General features: G+C 48.1%; 1 pseudogene; it reads left to right on the top strand.

Annotated features, from left to right (window-relative positions):
• Positions 1 to 3,644: 3,644 nt before the first annotated feature.
• On the top strand, positions 3,645 to 4,210 carry LOC125440641 (annotated as a pseudogene).
• Positions 4,211 to 17,925: the final 13,715 nt, after the last annotated feature.

Raw genomic sequence — 17,925 nt, 5'->3', positions numbered from 1 at the left:
CATCTTACTTCTAGACTAGTGGTTCTTGACCTGTGGGTCGTGACCCTTTTGGGGGTCGAATGACCCTTTCACAGGGGTCGCCGGAGACTCTCTGCATCAGTGTTCTCCATCTATAAAATGGATAAATGTTAGGGTTGAGGGTCACCACAACATGAGGGACTGTATTAAAGGGTCGCGGCATTAGGAAGGTTGGGAACCACTGTTCTAGACTATGTATGTGGATATGTGCTGGGCCAGGACAAATATGCTGTACCCCTTAGTTTCTGTCTACATGGCACATACAGCAGAAAGGCTGCTTATAGTCCTAGTCTCTCCCAATTAATTCTGTTGAATAGTCAACTATCTGTCAGATGAACAGCTTAGTTGGAACATTTGCCCCAAGCACCTTTCAGTGAAGACACGAGACAACAACTTGGGTTTAACTAGTTTATTTAACTATTTAAACTGATCTGCATCATAGAATCACAGAGTTGGAAGAGACCCCAAGGGCCATACAGTCCAACCCCCCTGCAATGCAGGAACACACAATCAAAGCACTCCTGACAGATGGCCACCCAGCCTCTCTTTAAAAACCTCCAAAGAAGGAGATTCCACCACTCTCCAAGGCGGTGTATTCCTGATGGTATTCCCTTACTGTCAGGGAGTTCTTCCTAATGTGGATCTCTTGCTGGACCTCTTTCGGAAGCTATCACTCCATGTCTTAATCATAATTAAATATGCTAACGTATTTAAATAGGTGGGCTGGGCTGGGCTGGGCTGCCTGCCCCTGGCTGTCTTTTCTGGCAGACTCACCCTGACTCTAAACACGGCCAGCATCTTCTGTTGCCTCAATCATCACCTTCATATAGTGTGCCAAGAAGTACCTAGCCCCATTCCTCATCCGATCTGCTGCACACCACTGCCAGGTTTGGAAAGATGCTGCTGCGCACCAAGCACTGCTACTTCCCAGTCACACCCCACCAAACAGGCTAGGTGGGGATGATGAGCCAGCCCCTTGAGACATCTGAAGTAGCTGAGGACATGTCTGTTGCAGGCGCACCCTCCATCGCTTTGGATGTCTTGGGGGCTTGCTCATCAACCCTACCTATTCTGATGAGCCCACCCCATCCCTGCCAAACTAGTTACGGCTTTCACCAGGCCTACTTAACCGACCTCTACTATGACATCATGAAGCAGGTAAAAAAAGGACTCCCTGACAGCTAGTTTGGGGGAATGCAAACAATTCCTCCACGACCCCAGTAGAGACCAATTAATCCTGTGATAATAAAGGGAAGGTGAGTAGCTCAGCAGCCAGCCGCACAAGCCTGTTCAAGGGAGCTGTGGCCAGAATATCATCCGGACAGCCACGTCTCTCTATTGCAGGGGTGGGCAACTACGGCCCTCCAGATGTTCATGGACTACAATTCCCATCAGCCCCTGCCAGCATGGCCAATTGGCTATTCTGGCAGGGGCTGATGGGAATTGTAGTCCACAAACATCTGGAGGGCCATAGTTGCCCACCCCTGCTCTATTGGCTGCTCCTTCAGTCACTCAATCGGTCACTACCTTCTTTGAATCTCAGTGGCCTGGGACAAATGGATCCCCAGCTAGGGTTGCCAGCTGTCAGGTGGTGGCCAAAGATCTCCTGGGATTACAACTGATCTCCAAGCAATAGAGATCAGTTCACCTGGAGAAAATGGCTGCTTTGAAAGGTGGATTCTATGGGGTTATACCCCATTCAAGTCCCTCCCCAAACCCTACCCTCTACAAGCTCCACCCCCAAATATCAAGGTATTTCTCCACCCAAAGTTGGCAACACTGCCCATGGCTTTAATGCCAGGAATTCTACTTCTCTTGTGGACTTCTGGCAAGTCCACAATGCAGCTGCGTCCTCAAAAGGGAACAGGTTGTGAAGACAGCGCGGCGGGATGAATATGTTTTCACAAGTGTCTGCGTTCTCATGGGAATCAATTTCTGCGTCAACTTAAGCGGCAGGAGGATGCAAATGGCCACTCCAGTCAGCGCGTGGAGCAGAACGGGAGTCTCTCTTTCCCGGACCCTCCAGAGATGCAAACGCCACATTTTGCTTTGTTGACGATGCTTTAATTGAAGTGCTGCTCCGTGCTTTGAAAAGCGGCCCAGCAAACAAGAGAGAAACAGCCATTTTAAATGAAAGACAATTAGCTGTGATCAGTAGCAGCTGCACCCGATCAATCAAACAGCCAGCCCTCTTTGCCTGCACAATTTGTGCCAGCTGTAGGAAGATGCCATAATGAAGGGTAATAATAGCGGAGGAGGAAAACAAACAGGTTGAAATGTGCACACCTTCCTGATCTTTTTTTTGAAAATGCCCTTTAGAAAGAAAGAGCCACAGCTGTTTTTCTGCTTGCTCTTCACTCCTGTATCCACACCGTCAGACGGCTCCCTGCTGCCAACAAACCACTCCCTTCCCAAGCCGGTGAGCAACCAGCGATGACAGTGTCCGTCAGAGCACGGCAGGTGGCTGCTATTTTGCCTGGGCACCAGGGCCGCCTGATCCATTAGGCACTTTAGGTACAGTGCCTAGGGCCTGTCAAAATGTTAGGGCCTACAAAAACAGGATTAAGAAGAAGAGTTTGGGTTTATATCCTCCCTTTCTCTCCTGCAGGAGACTCAAAGGGGCGTACAATCTCCTTGCCCTTCTTCCCTCACAACAAACACCCTGTGAGGAATCTGGAGGAACCGGGTTTGATTCCCAGCTCTGCCGCCTGAGCTGTGGAGGCTTATCTCGGGAATTCAGATTAGCCTGGGCACTCCCACGCATGCCAGCTGGGTGACCTTGGGCTAGTCACAGCTACTCGGAGCTCTCTCAGCCCCACCTACCTCACAGGGTGTTTGTTGTGAGGGGGGAAGGGCAAGGAGATTGTAAGCCCCTTTGAGTCTCCTGCAGGAGAGAAAGGGGGGATATAAATTCAACCTCCTCCTCCTCCTCCTCCTCCTCCTCCTCCTCCTTCTTCTTCTTCTTCCAGCAAATCTTCAGCTGAGGTCTCACCCTCTGATGCAGAGTCTGGCGCAGCAGCAGTTTCCAGAACCAGCTGTGAGGTGGGCATGAGGGGGACAGAAATAGATCCTCTTGAAGACCAGGGTCCTTGACAGCTGCCCAAGGACAACAGTCGTAAACCCTGTTCCTACACTGATCTTTCCCAGGAAGGCAGCTTTATATGTTCATCACGCACATAGTATGTTCTCCACAGTGATAAAATAGGTCAGGCAATTGTGTGCTCTGTCCACTAAGAAAAGGACTAGAAGCAAATGGTGTCAACTAAAGGATAATAGATTAAAAGTGTCCTACAAAAATCCTGCCTATGAGACTAGCCTGGTAATAGGACAAGCTGTTTGAAGCATTTGCGGTGTCTCATTCCATGGTATTTTTCGGTGAAAGATTGGGAATCACAAGGTAACAGATGGGGAATAGCGTGGGAACAAATGGGAAAGGCTTTGGGGTAAATGGGCAAGGGGGTCCTATACCCCTTTTAATACCACAGACTTTTGAGAGAGATGGATTGCCATTAACAATCAGGGCAGGCCAAAAAACCTTGGACATCTTAGGCAGCAAAGTTTTGCCGCTACCAAACCCCTGGAAAGTGCCACCAGGTAGGTTCTTGCTGCTGGGGCGGGCACGCGGTTGCTCGGGTGGGGCGGAGGAGGAGGTCGAGGGGGCCAGCTGGTGGGTGGGTGCGTGCCCGGAGCCAAGGCGAAGCCATGTGTGAGATTGTGCACATCCAGGCTGGCCAGTGCGGGAACCAGATCGGCGCCAAGTTCTGGGAGGTCATCAGTGACGAACATTTACTACAATGAAGCAACTGGTAACAAGTTTGTACCTCGTGCCATCCTGGTCAACTTGGAGCCCGGCATGATGGATTCAGTCAGGTCTGGACCTTTTGGCCAGATCTTTAGACCTGACAACTTTGTCTTTGGCCAGAGTGGTGCTGGGAATAACTGGGCCAAGGGCCACTATACGGAGGGTGCTGAGCTAGTAGACTCTGTGCTGGATGTGATAAGGAAGGAGTCCAAGAGCTGCGACTGCCTACAGGGTTTCCAGCTGACCCACTCCTTGGGCGGTGGCACTGGCTCTGGCATGGGAACGCTCCTCATCAGCAAGATCAGGGAGGAGTACCCGGATCGGATCATGAACACATTCAGCGTCATGCCATCTCCCAAGGTTTCAGACACGGTAGTTGCCACCAGGTAGTGCTACGTAGCCCCATTACAGTACAGTGAAAAGCTGCTTCCTACTTCTTTGCCTCTTCCATGGTGACATGAGTTGCAGGAAAGCTGCTGCCTGCCCCTCTCACCCACCTGCACCAAGGTGAGCAGGAAGCCACCACTCATCCCCTGGTCAGGTTGTGGGTCTCCATGTGGAGCAGGAGATTTCCAAGAATTCCAACTAATCTCCGGTCTACAGAGATCACTTTCTCTGGAGACAGTGGCTGCTTGTAGAGGGTGGACTCTAGGACCTCCTAGTCTACAGAGTGGCCCTTTTCAAGATACAGCAACATCTTCCAGATGATATCAAAAGAGAATCATGAGTGGGTGGATCATATTGTCCTTGATAAACCGATGGTTGGACTCAGTTAACAGCCTTGTTCCCAAGTTTTGGCAAATATACACATACAATCTCTGTACAGTGTGCACTTAGTTTTTCTTTACTGCAAGTAATTCTCATGCTACATTCAATGTGTGTACTGCCAAGCAGGTTATTTCAATCTCAGTGGTCGTATTTCATTTGTGAAGTGAACACACATTGGCTGTTTCTGATAAACAGGTGTGTGCATATACATGCTGGTTGTAAGTTCTTTCACTGTAATATGTGATTCGGGACTAGTATGAGGCAGCTTAATGTGTTCATTTAACCTGCAATAAGAGATTTCTTATTGTTTCGAGTCAATTTAAATGATGCCAAAAATAATAGCAGTAATTTCACAGTGGCGAAGTGTATACCTCATTTTGAAGAAGAATAATATAAATGGATTTAAAACAATTATTTGCTTTAGCGTGCTGATTCAAGGTCATAGCAAACAATAGAGACAAAATCATAAAATCACAATACAGTTACACTGCCAGCTATTAAATGGATTGGAGTTTATGGTGTGTGTGTGTGTGTTTTTTTTTTTAAAAGATGCTCATAATTTGAAATGAGTTGAACCGAGTCCAGTTAGACCATTCCTCTACTTGTATGGCTTCCAAAACTTTGTCAGTGCCAAGCCCTGATCACTTGTGAATATGGCTTTTATAGAACAAGATCTCTGGGAAATAATTATACATGTGCTGCTGATGTAGAAGAAATCCAGGAAGAGGTAATACATACAGTTGATGACGGATGACTACTGGCCGAGTTCTTGGAAACTGGAGTCAGAACTTTGAGGGTAATTCATTACTGAATGAACCTCATTGTCATTAGCTGATAGTTATATATAAAGCTGATCTTGTGTTTCAAGATGGGTTGGCTTCCTGTTGAATAAATCTAGAGCAAATGTTTCCTTCTGGAATTGGAAAAAAAAATCCAGCTGTCAATACAATTGACCGACTGCAGCTACTATTGTGGAACAGACTGTAAATTATTAAGCTGAAAAGATATGCCCTCAGCAAGGGGAAAGGGATATAGTTTTCACAAGTTTTGTAAGTACATGGCCCACCATTCAGTCCTTTGCGTTGTCCTCAGTAGGACTGTGAACGATCCTCCCTGGAGAATCATTATTAGCTGAAGAAGACCTTGTTAAATGAGGCTGGCCTTTCTCAGTATTCTCAGCTGGCCTTTCTCAGCTGGCCTTTCTCAGCTGGCCTTTCTCAGTATGAGGCTGGTCTTTCTCAGTATTATGCTGCTTTATATTTCCATAAGAAATACGATGTTGACAGTGGAGGAGTCACAGGTTCATGCTTTCTAAATGTTTATGGTCGAATCCCCACTTGAAATTTGCACACAGATCCAAACCTGTTTGTTGTGAAACTGCGTCCTCTTCATCGGAGTTTCTCCCTCCCCACCGCAGCAAGTGTAACCTCAGCTTGTGGGTTCTGTGGGGCAGTACTTGGAATGAGTTGCAACAACAATTTTTAAACAACAACAATGGTTTACTTTTCTTTACAATTAACACTTTTAAAACATCAACATTTAACGTTACAATTCAAGGTCCTGTTCAGGTTGCATTTCAAGTCCTTCTATTTACAGTCTACTGATATTGCCAAGTCCAAATTCTTCTTTGCAAGTTGGCTGGCTCCTGAAGACTCCAAGGGCTTGATGAACAGGTTGCAACATAATGAAGGTCTCCAGGAGAACTCTCACCCATTACAACCACAAAAGAAACCCTGAAACAATAAACTCCAACATTTACAACATAGCAAAAACAACTACCTTCCCAGTAGTTCCCAACAATATTGCAATTACTTTAACAAGGTGTTAAGGGCTTATAGAAATCAAGGTCCGAGTCTGGTACCCTTGTCTTCTGCAAAGAGCTCTTGCAGCCTTTCTGCTGCTCTGAGTCTCCACCCACTTACTGGGTCAACCCATTCTGGGCCAACCCATTCTGGGCATGGGGGTTACACGAGCACACAGCAGACACACCCGGTTGCAGAACTCTTAGCAATCCCCACTACCAGGCGAGCTCGCTTCGCCGGTCTCCCCTGATTGGCTGGCGTGCCTTGATGGAGTGAGGACCCTTTTTTCCCACTGTGGAAACGTACATTGTAGGGGTGTGATAAAAAACCAGCGTGTAAAAGTTTAACGTTTAACTGTTTAACTGTGCAAACAGTTAATTGTTACCTGTGTAAACCATGAACGATTCAAAGTTACGCGTTTGACTGTTTAATGTTTGCATCCCCTTCTGTTGGCCGATCGCAAAAGTGGAAATGAAACCAAGGAAAGGCTGCATGTGCATCACAGCGCTGATTGGTTGCCCAAATTCTGTGTCACACTCCAGGGCGGGAAACGAGTCAGGGTTTCAACCCTCATTCCTCCCCTCGGAACAGCTCTGAACCATGTTAATGGGGTCTATGCCACTTGCAACCAGGTCCTGCTGGAACACGGATTAATGGGGAGAACGAGCGCCAGAAAAGGAATCTGCCATGCAAGCAATGGGGAGGTCGTCCCTCAAACCTGGTTAGTTTGTGTTCTGAAACCTGGCTAAGACGGTAGTGGGGATTCGACCTATGAAGAGTGGATCTGGTTTGCCCACAGTATCACTAAAGCAGTGAATGGTAATGCTGCCAACTCTGGGTTAGGAAACTGCAGGAGATTTGGGTGTGGAGCCTTGGGAGGGTGGGGTTTGGGGAGGGACCTCAATAGGATATAATGCTGTATACTCCACCATCCAAAGAAGCCATTTCCTCCAGGTGAACTGTTGCCTGGAGATCAGTTGGAATTCTGGGAGATCTCCAGCCCTCCCTGAAGGCTGGCAACTGTACTGACTGGGGAATTAGAAGATGGGTTAGCAGTTAGTAGATAGAAGCATGTTATGAGGAGCAAAGTACAGAGGGGAAGGAGATTTGGAGGAAGTGCCGTGTGCCTCAGGTTACCTTGAACGTCCTACTGCATGATAAACAAAACCCAGTCAACCCTTGTATGTCTGCCCTGTGTTTTGCTGGTGCCATGAAACTGTCCCATGGAGAGAGTGATAAAAAAGGTAGCTGCTAATGGAACAAACTATATGGAGTAAGTAACGCTGGAGCTGGTCCATATTGCTTAAGTACCATTATGATCGTCAAGGAAACATTTTTAATAGTATTAAGTACAAGAACTATTTTTTTTCCTCAAATGTCCCTCAGAATCTAGCAGTGCAACCATTTTCAGTGGAGGAACGTGGTTTTTGAAAGCTGTGGTGAGAATTGCTCATCCCTCACATTTAAAAAGACCTCCTTCACACATGACAAGATTAACATGTTTCTTCACACTGTGGTAGGAGAAAAACAGCACACAACATTTCCTGTTTGTTATGTTGTTGATACTGTGTTCTTATGCCACATTCACCATATGTTTGCAGCAAGTACTTCCCAGTAAGTCTGACACTTCTGTAACCATACAACTGCATGTTTGTTTTGCTACTGCTTAAGAAATATCTGCTCTGAGTGATCGCTATGACCCCTATCACCTCCTGTTTCTTCTCCCTGGTCTTCTGGGCACCCATGTAGAAATGGAGCTTCTTCAGTGGTACTGACCACGTAGCTATCCATTTTTGTCTGGCTCTTCTTACTTCCAGTTTTATTTTGATAACAACTTGGTGAAGGACATTATGGTCAGAGAGAAGATTTTGCTGAAGGTCATCTAGTGAACTTGAAACTTCCTTAACTCATATCAGACCCTGAGTCCAAGAAGGACAATATTGTCTACGTCGGTGGTTCTCAACCTTCCTCATGCCGCGACCCTTCAATGCAGTTCCTCATGTTATGGTGACCCCCAACCCTAACATTTATCTATTTTACAGATGGAGAACACTGATGCAGAGAGTCTTTGGCGACCCCTGTGAAAGGGTTGTTCGACCCCCAGGTTGAGAGCCACTGGTCTACGTGGACTGGCAGTGGCTCTCCAGAGACTGAGACAAGGTCTTGATCCTTTTCGCTAGAGAGGCCAAGGATTGGACCTGGAATCTTCTGCACGCCCAGCAGATGCTCTGCCACTGAGCCATGGCTTCTTCATGGCTGAACAGTAGGGTTACCAACTGGCCTGAAGAAAAGTGTCCTGTCCCTTTAACAGAGGCTTAATACTTGGAAATGGGCAACTGAGGCTTTTTAATGATACAGGGTATAATTTGGTAAATAGCTTTCTAATAAGCCTTTACCAAAGAGACAGAACATTTTGTCCCACTAAGTCAGCAACCCTACTAAGCGGGGATCTGAAGTCCATGCTGCATAGCCCAGTGCATTCTGGGATACTATCCAAGACAACCATGTGAGTGTAGAAGGGCTCTTCGTGACTTTAATATGCAGCCGTACTACCATAAAAACAGGTGACAGGTAGAAGTGTATATTACCCCCATCCAGGTTCCTTTGTAGACTATGCTCTTCCCCAAATTGCTGTCTCTTTTTTGAAGAGAAGTATTCTGGTGGCTACGCTTGGCCCCTGCTGAATCGCAAACAATGCTGCAAGGGTGCCTCACTCCCATAATTCTCAGATGCCATTCTGCTTGAGTTTTGATAATGTCTTCTGAACACAATGGAGCTGGCCTGCTGTCTTGGTTGGGAACACATGAAAGGGAGATCACAGCTCTGCACTCTCAGCCCACCCCAGCTCTTCTGCCTGGTGTTCCTCTTCAGAGATAAAAGGACTGACTGGTGGAAACATGGTGCTGGAAACACAACTGAAACCCTGCGTCAAAGAATATATAGGATGTAGAGGGTTTTGTAGCCTTGTCATTTCAAAGCTCTCCAATGCCTCTGGGTTCATATGGCTTTAGTGTCTTTCAAAAAGCGCTGATGAATAGGATTCACTGAAAAGAAAGGCTAATATGTTGTCATCTCTGTGGAGAAAGATATCTATGCATATGCATGCTTCTGGAGAACACGTGATGTTTTTCTTCTCTTTTAAATATAGTTTTGCTATGCTGGGAACTTCAGATGAATGCTCTTATACACCAGCACGTGAGTGCATAAGGATGGCTCACTGGGACAGCAATGCTAAGATGTATTGCAACCTTTGAACACCACCGACTTCAACAGACTTACAAGGGTGTGACTCTGCTTAACTCTGCTCTATGAGTGAGATAGTAGCACAGAATTGCTTGTGATGACAGTTGGGGATTCTCTGATAAGAAGCTTTTAACTACCATTAGTAGGAGAGGGAGAAAAATGACAGTGTAGTAGTACAATGGTTAAGAGTGGCAGACTTTAATCTACTGAATTAGGTTTGTTTCCCCACTCACATGCATGAAGGCTGCTGGGTGACCTTGGGCCAGTCACAGTTCTCTCAGAACTCTCTCAGCCCCACCCACCTCACAAGGTGTGGTGAGAAAAAGGGAAGGAGTTTGTCAGCTGCATTGAGATTCCTTACAGGAGAGAAAGGTGGGGTATAAATCTAAACACTTCTTCTTCTTCTTCTTCTTCTTCTTCTTCTTCTTCTTCTTCTTCTTCTTCTTCTTCTTCTTCTCCTCCTCCTCCTCCTCCTCCTCCTCCTCCTCCTCCTCCTCCTCCTCCTCCTCCTCCTCCTCCTCCTCCTTCTTCTTCATCTTTTGACACAAACCAAGATGTACCATGGTATTGCACGGACCAAATACCATGGTATTGCAGACTGCATGGTATTGCTTGGACCAAAGCCACGCAGGATAGGAGAAGGGGGCATTTTTAACAGGGTTGTTTCAGTTTTTTGGGGGGAAAGGCAGAGAGTGCCCAGTGCCCCACTCTACCTACTAGTGGAAGCTGGCTAGCCAAGCCCTGAAGAGAGCCAATGAGAGCAGCTATTGCTGTGGAGCAGCTGCCTGAGCCCTCAACGGAGCAGCAGTGGCGTAAGAGGTTAAGAGCTCATGTATCTAATCTGGAGGAACCGGGTTTGATTCCCCGCTCTGCTGCTTGAGCTGTGGAGGCTTATCTGGGGAATTCAGATTAGCCTGTACACTCCCACACAAGCCAGCTGGGTGACCTTGGGCTAGTCACAGCTTTTCAAAGCTCTCTCAGCCCCACCTACCTCACAGGGTGTTTGTTGTGAGGGGGGAAGGGCAAGGAGATTGTGAGCCCCTTTGAGTCTCCTACAGGAGAGAAGGGGGGGTATAAATCCAAACTCTTCTTCTTCTTTTTCAATGGGGCAACTGTGAGCAATGGTGGGAACATGCTGACAAGGGGATAGGTTAGAGGTTTATGAAATTATGCACAGGGTGGAGAGAATTTTTTTTCTCGTTCTTCCAGCATGCTCAATCTATGAAGTTGATGGCCAATAGAGTTAAGATGGACAAAAGGTATTTCTTTATAAGTAATTGAGAGTCAGCATGGTATGGATCTGGGAAACCCATGTTCGCGTCCCCACTCTGCCATGGAAATTTGCTAGGTGATTTTGGGATAGTCATACTCTCTCAGCTGTGACCCTGGGTAGCATTTGGATGGGAGAAATACCAGGGGCATGATGTGGAGGCAGGCAATGGCTGAATTATCACCCTTGACTGAAGCAACTTTTTTTCACATAGCAGGAAGAACCAATTCACTATCCTGAATCCTGTAAAGGATTCAATGGTGTTGATGGTGAAGTAACCTTGAGTGCATTCCACAGCCCGGGCGATGGGCCAGCTTCTTCGGCGGAGACCTTATCTCTGCGCGGGAGATGAGGACACCGTTCCCATGGGAAGCAGGAAGGGGGGATGGGGTGAATGGTGTTATAACCTGTGCTTCTGGCGGGAAGTGTCATTCCTGCCACTGCGTGTACTTGAGCTTTCTAAGATGTCTTAATAAAAGCGGACTTTTACACTCTCAAAAGCCTTTGGCTTTCTGCTTCTAATAAGGAATTCCTTACATTTGTAGGCAGGAATCCTTAATCCATCCCTATTTTACTAGTGCAGCGGACCTCTAGTGTTCCATTACGGAGAGGTTGAATATTACTGCGAATGCGGTAGGTCATTGCCCCAAAGAGGGCTCCGACCTTTCACCTTCTGGATCTAGAGCAACCGCAGGAGAACGGGCCTGCGCTGGTGGTTTTTTTCCCGTCCTCGTATCAGCACGAAGTGCTTCCTTTACCCGTTGGAACGAAAGGGACGTGACGACGACCATGAGGGACTTACATGAGTCGCTTGGGCGCTGTCTATGGATCGAGCGCCTGTGGATCGGATCGCTACCCGTTGCAGGTGTGGATTACAAACCCTCAGATGCAACCTGTCATGAGGAGACTGGCCTGACCACCTTTCATGCGGCAAACTCAGGAATCCATTGAACGGTGTTCCTGGACTGCAGATTTTGACCCTGATGTTCCCAAGGAACCACCGTGGCACAGCACTGGGAGCCCCAGCCCAAAGGACACCGGACCAAACCTGGAATTGGGAGGGGTATCCGTACCGCTTCCCAATCGACCCCCTGATCCCCGGCCAGCGAGCCCGCACCTGCAGGTGCCTCAAGGGGAGCCCACCGGGTGGCCTAATGGCGGCTTTCACCGGTGTCTCCGATGTCACCGCCTTCCAGACCCATCTAAGAGTCCTAAGAAAGCCTGCCACTCTCAGTCGATTCTGTTCCCTCTCCATCCAGAAGGAGACTTGGGATTATGGAAGTACAACTGGGCGAGAATGCCCAAGAAGCATGGACCTCGTGAAGCGCCAGCTATGGGAGGGAGTGGAACGGGCACGAGTTGCAGCAAGAGCGAAACTCCGTAGAAGGGACCGGGAACGGCAACGCAAAGAAGTCCAGCTTTCGAAAGTTGGATGCGTACCAAAGACGGCTCCAAAGTTATCAATATGCCCAGAATTCGTCCAGTCCATGATAAAGAGTTCTGGAACACCCAGAACTGGATTTATTAACGGCAACGCTAAAGCGTTTCAGGTTCCGCGCATCGCCAGTGAGTTTCACTGGAAGCCCCTTAAACGGGACCTTAACTGGCTAAATTGGAACGAAAAGTGCTGCTTTGCATGCTATTCAGGATGCTTTAACCCGCGAGAGGGAGCTGGCTGCGCTTGGAGAGGGGAGCTAAGGAGGCAGACCAGGCAGCCCCAAGTTGGAGTCTATGCTGTTACTGATCACGCCGGGTGCCAGGGGGCCACGCACCTGTCCTGCCACCCGAACGCCAGCGACCGCCAGCGCCCGATTCCGGCCCCGCATAAACAGCTGCCCGTCTAACCTGCTCAACCCGCAACCACCGCCTTCAGCAGGCTAAGAGTCATGAGGGCTACTATCGCCCTCGATACCAGCCCTGCTTTTTTGATGGGACCGCCTCCAAACTTCCCTACTTCATTTTGCAAACTCAATGCCCACTTGAAGACTACCGATGATTTATACCGGTCTGAGCTAAAAAATACGGACATTGGTCAGTCCTGGATGGGGCAGCAGCCGACTGGTTCGTGACCTTTTGGACTTGCAGGATGAAGACTCTCGCGACGGTGCCCTCGCATTCCTCAAGCCTTAAGAGCTGCCTCCAAGATCCAGGCCGGTGAATGAAGCTATCCGCACCATCAAAATCTATTCAGCAAAAAATCACCGCTTGCGGTGAATTTGCATCGTGAATTTCAGGCGGCGGCTGTCGACTTCCTCCTGAGTGGCCTGAACGCATGAAATGCTAATACTTCTCGGATGCTGTGGACGGCAAGCTGGGCGCGGAAACGGTGTTTTAATTCGGTTCCTCGCACCATTGCAGATTGGATCCAGTTGGGGTCCCAAGTGGCGCCTCGCTTGAACACTGCCGGGAGTGTGTCGCCTGACGCCCAAACCCACTCCTGTGTCCACCAAGCTGCCCAGCCTCTACCGAAACCACCTCTGAACGCCGTCGCCACTGGGATTGTGTTTTACTGCGGAGGGCCAGGTCATCTAGCCAACTGTCCCAAGAAACAAAACCAACCGCCCAGCTCACAAGACTCCATCTGCCAAGCCACCACGCAGGATCGGGTCAGCCCCACGGGTTCTCGGCCTAAAGCAGTCATCGGGCTACCCAGAGTGGAAGGAAGCAGCTGTTTGCCTTTCATCAGCTCCCCACGGACATGGGTTCGACTCCCCTGATCGCCGTGAGTGAAGGCAGCCCTATTACTGTCCAAGCATTTCTGGCCAACCCGGCTAAACACACTCGCATTATAGCCTCGGCCCTTGTGGGATTCTGGCTGCTCCCACTGCTTAATGCGGCCCCAGGTGGCAGAGGAGCTAGGTCTGACCAAATTCCCTGGCTAAGCCTCCATACCATTCACCCAAATGGACGGCAGCCCTCGAACGTAAGGACCGCCCAGTACAAAAAACACACGTTCTCCTCCTCAGGCCGGACATCATTGGGAGAAAATTAGTTTTATTTTTACGCCAGTGGCCAAACATTCCATAGTTTTGGGCATGCCTTTGGTTATTGTTACATGAACCAAAGTTCATTTTGGAAAGAACGGATCTTAGAATTCACTCGACCCCTCCTCAAGGTGAACACATGAATTGGGGAAACCCAACTTCTCCTGACACACCTCCTCTCTGGCTTCTTTCCAGCCGCATTGCTCCGATTCTATTGGCATCCCACCCGCGTTATCATGATCTAGCCAGAGTTTTTCAGGAGCAAGAATGCGCATCAGTTGCCACCCCACAGAGACACTGGACTGCAAAATTGTTATACAACCAGGGGCTTAACCACCAAAGGTAGAATCTACCGCATGAGTCCCAATGAGAGAAGGAGCTTCGCGTCTCTTTGGACAAGAACCTTGCTCGCTGGTTCATAATAACGGCGGGCTACCAAAACACAACATCGCCGTTCTCCGCTTTGTTTGTAAAGAAAGATGGAGTCTTACGGCTTTGCACAGATTATCGAGGTCTCAATGCGGTCTCCTGTCCAATAAATATCCTTTGCCTTTGATCAAGGACCCTTTAAGATGCACTCGGCAAAGGGCGATTTTCACTAAACTGGACTTGAGAGAAGCTTACCACAGAGTCAGAATTAAGTTGGAAGGCTATGTTCTTGACCGCGCTTAACACAAAGTTTGGACAGCTTGAATAATTTAATAATGCCATTCGGTTGGTAACTGGGGCCCCGGGGCTTTTGCCATGGCCTCATTAACAGAAGTTCTCCATGATTTGTTGTACCAAAGGGAGTTGTGGTATACTTAGATGACGCTTTAATTCTACTCTCAAACCATAGAAGAGCATGAAACATTGGTTCGCGTATTGAAGCAGCTTGCTCGTCAATCCCTCTTTGCCAAACTTCCAAATGCTGTTTTCACCCAGACCTCCATTGACTATTTGGGATTACGGATCCTCAGCCTGTGGCTTGAAAATGGACCCTGCTAAATTGACCTTGAGTCCCCATTGGCCTGCCCCCACCAACCGCATAAAGAGACTCCAATCTTTTTTCTTGGTTTTGCCAATTTCTATCGCGGACTTTATACCCCGACCGCTGAACTAACTCCCTCTCACAGACCTCTTACTTATCTAAGGGTAAGGATCCACTGTCCCAAGCCTGGGCCCCTTTCCTGGTCTTGAGGTAGAGGTCAAACAGCCTTTCAACTCTTAAAAGTCTGCGTAATTACCATCGCAATTATCCTAAAGCATCCCTAACCCAGATCTCCCGCTTGTGGTCTCACGTGGATGCCTCGGACCAAAGCTTACTTGGGGCAGCCCCACAGAAAAAATAAAGATAGTAGGCTGGTTCCGTTGGCGCTGCTTATTTGTCCTAAGAAATTCTCCTGGTGCTGAACTCAACTGGACTGTGGGAGATAAAGGAGACTCAAGTGGCCATCAAATGCAGTTAACTTCCCTACCATTAGCGACACTGGCTTTGAGGGGCTAAACACCCCTTTCAAGTTTGAGTCGGATCATAAAAAACCTGGCAGTTCTTTCCACCCCCCCCCCTCAAGATGTCCGCCAAAACAACCGTTGGTACAATTTTCATTTCTCGCTTTACCGTCCATTTTTTCCCGGGAAACCAATAACCAGCTGATCGCGCACTGGCCTACCGAGGGGGGGGTGGAGCGCCCACGAGAGACATTCCATCGCACTGTTCTTTTTCCTCCCAGTTGGGGTTGGCTGTCACTTTCGACTTCAAACCATCACTCCTCCCTCCACCCCCCCCCATTCCTACTCGTCTCGCCTTTCCCAAGGGAACTCGAGATAGCGGGGCTAACGCGAGCCTCCAGCGAAGAAAGTGACCCCACCAAGTGCGTTTAGGAGATGGGAGTTTTGGCGGAGGGGGGAATGTTGAATAACGCGGCCTCCGCTCCGCCAAGCAGGTTCTTTGAAGTTAGCCAACGATGCCCCGCCGGCTGGACATTTTGGCTTTTGAAAACTCTAAGATTTAGCCCGGCCAGTAGTTCTATGGGCGCTGCAATGCGCATAAAGACATTGAGTAGTATTGCATACATTAAGGGCTGCTCCGGTTTGTGCAGAAGCCAAAACCATCCCGGAAAGCCCCATGGGCTATTGGAAACCTCCCGGTGGCCTCACTTGCCCGGAAGTCATCTCCATGGATTTTTTATTACAGATTTGCCCTAAAGTCGGTTAGCAACCACGGTTTTGTGGGTGGTGGTAGATTTATTTTCTAAAACAAGCCCACGGTCTCCATGTGCTTCCATCCCTCCGGGCCCTAAGTTAAGTAACGGGCTGTTTTATTCAAATATGTTTACCGCCTCCATTCCGCTCGTTAAGGTGGTCTTCCCACCGCTGGCCCCACCATCTCAAAGTTCTGGTTGCTTTTGGGTTGTTAAGCTGCCTCGCCGTCAGCCGCCTCTACCACGCTCAAAGTGACGCCAGACGGAGAGAACTAACAGAACTCTAGAGCAGTATTTACGTTGTTGACACCAACTACCACCAAGACAATTGGTGCGAAGCTATCTGCTATGGAGTAATGCCACAACAAGGTCCATAGCAGTACAAAGAAAACTCCCTTTGAAGTTGTGTCTGGTCGCCCTTCCGCCAAGGTTACTAACCGTTCAAGGGCGTGTTGACCCCCCCAGAGTTTCAATAATGGATTTCATCCCTAAATAGGGATGGAAACGTCCAGACCGCCTTACAAATGTTTAAGGACTCCCAAAACTGCAGCGATAGACACCGCCGATTTTCTCCTCTGCGGTGGGCTCTGGGTGTATTTATATCTACAAAAATCTCAGAGACGCATAAATATTCCAAACTTGGCAAAAGATTTTGGACCTTTTCAGATTACTAAAGTGATTAATGATGTCACTGCCCGCTAGATTTGCCTAACTCTCTTTAGTAACATTCATCCTGTCTTCCATTCCAGCTTGCTCAAGGGAGGCTCCCCGCTCGGGATAAAAATTGGCACGACCGGAGAGGCCCCCACCACTATTATTGGATGGTCACAGCACTAATGAGATTGGACGCTATCCTGGATCTCCCCGCTAATCGCGAACGCCATAATATTTAGTCTCTTGGGTGGGATATTCCTCTGGGTATAATCAATGGGTTTATTCCTATAATATTGAAGCCCCCCACCCTTATTTCTGCTTTCCAACTTTCCATAAACCTGGGAGGGTCTTTAAGGGAGGCAGAGTGTAGCGATTCAATGGTGTTGATGGTGAAGTAACCTTTGAGTGTATCTCCACAGCCTCATGATACAGCTTCTTCGGGCGGAGACCTTTATCTCATGCTGAGATGAGGACACCGCTCCCATGGGAAGCAGGGAAGGGGATAAGGAATGGTGTTATAAACTGTGCTTCTGGCGTGGAAGTGTCATTCTACAATTGCTGCAGTACTTGAGTTTAAGATGTCTTAATAAACGGACTTTTACACTCAAAAAGCCTTTTATTTCTGCTTCTATGGAATTCCTTACAGTTCTATTCTTCGTTATGTCTGGCTTATGCTTTCTCCTTCCAGCTGCTGGAGAAGATTTAGGTTGCTTTCACCAACATTGGAAAATGGACTTTCAGTGCACTTTCGTGATAATTTGGAAAACGTGGCAATGGAAAAGCAATTTAAACACCACTGCTGGGGGAAAAAAACCCTGTTCATACATAATTCTGAGATTCCAGTCTACTGTTATTCATATCGGGCAGTTCAGGGTGCCCAATAAACTCTCCATTCTGCCTCATTTATATTATTGAGTAAAATAACCCTGTGATCTTCCAATATTAAACCATAGCATCCCCATGAATAAGGAATAACCTGTGGCTGAAAAATTAGTCGGCGAGTGGAGAGGTAATTAGATGTTGCAGATTGAGGTGATGAAAGTGTAACTGAAGCACTAAAGGGCAGAGAAATGTTTTGATGGAGCTACTCTTTAATAATTTAGGAGGTGATCTATTGACAGGCGAGGGGATGGGTGGTGGGGGGTGGGGTGGACCCGCCTGGAAAGCAAGACTTTCAGTCGGACAGCCAAGACGGTGTAAG

The sequence above is a fragment of the Sphaerodactylus townsendi genome, linkage group LG11 (assembly GCF_021028975.2).
Source record: "Sphaerodactylus townsendi isolate TG3544 linkage group LG11, MPM_Stown_v2.3, whole genome shotgun sequence".
In the NCBI taxonomy this organism is placed as follows: Eukaryota; Metazoa; Chordata; class Lepidosauria; order Squamata; family Sphaerodactylidae; genus Sphaerodactylus; species Sphaerodactylus townsendi.
Note: the sequence above shows the minus strand (reverse complement) of the source record. Positions and strands in the feature narration are given on the sequence as shown.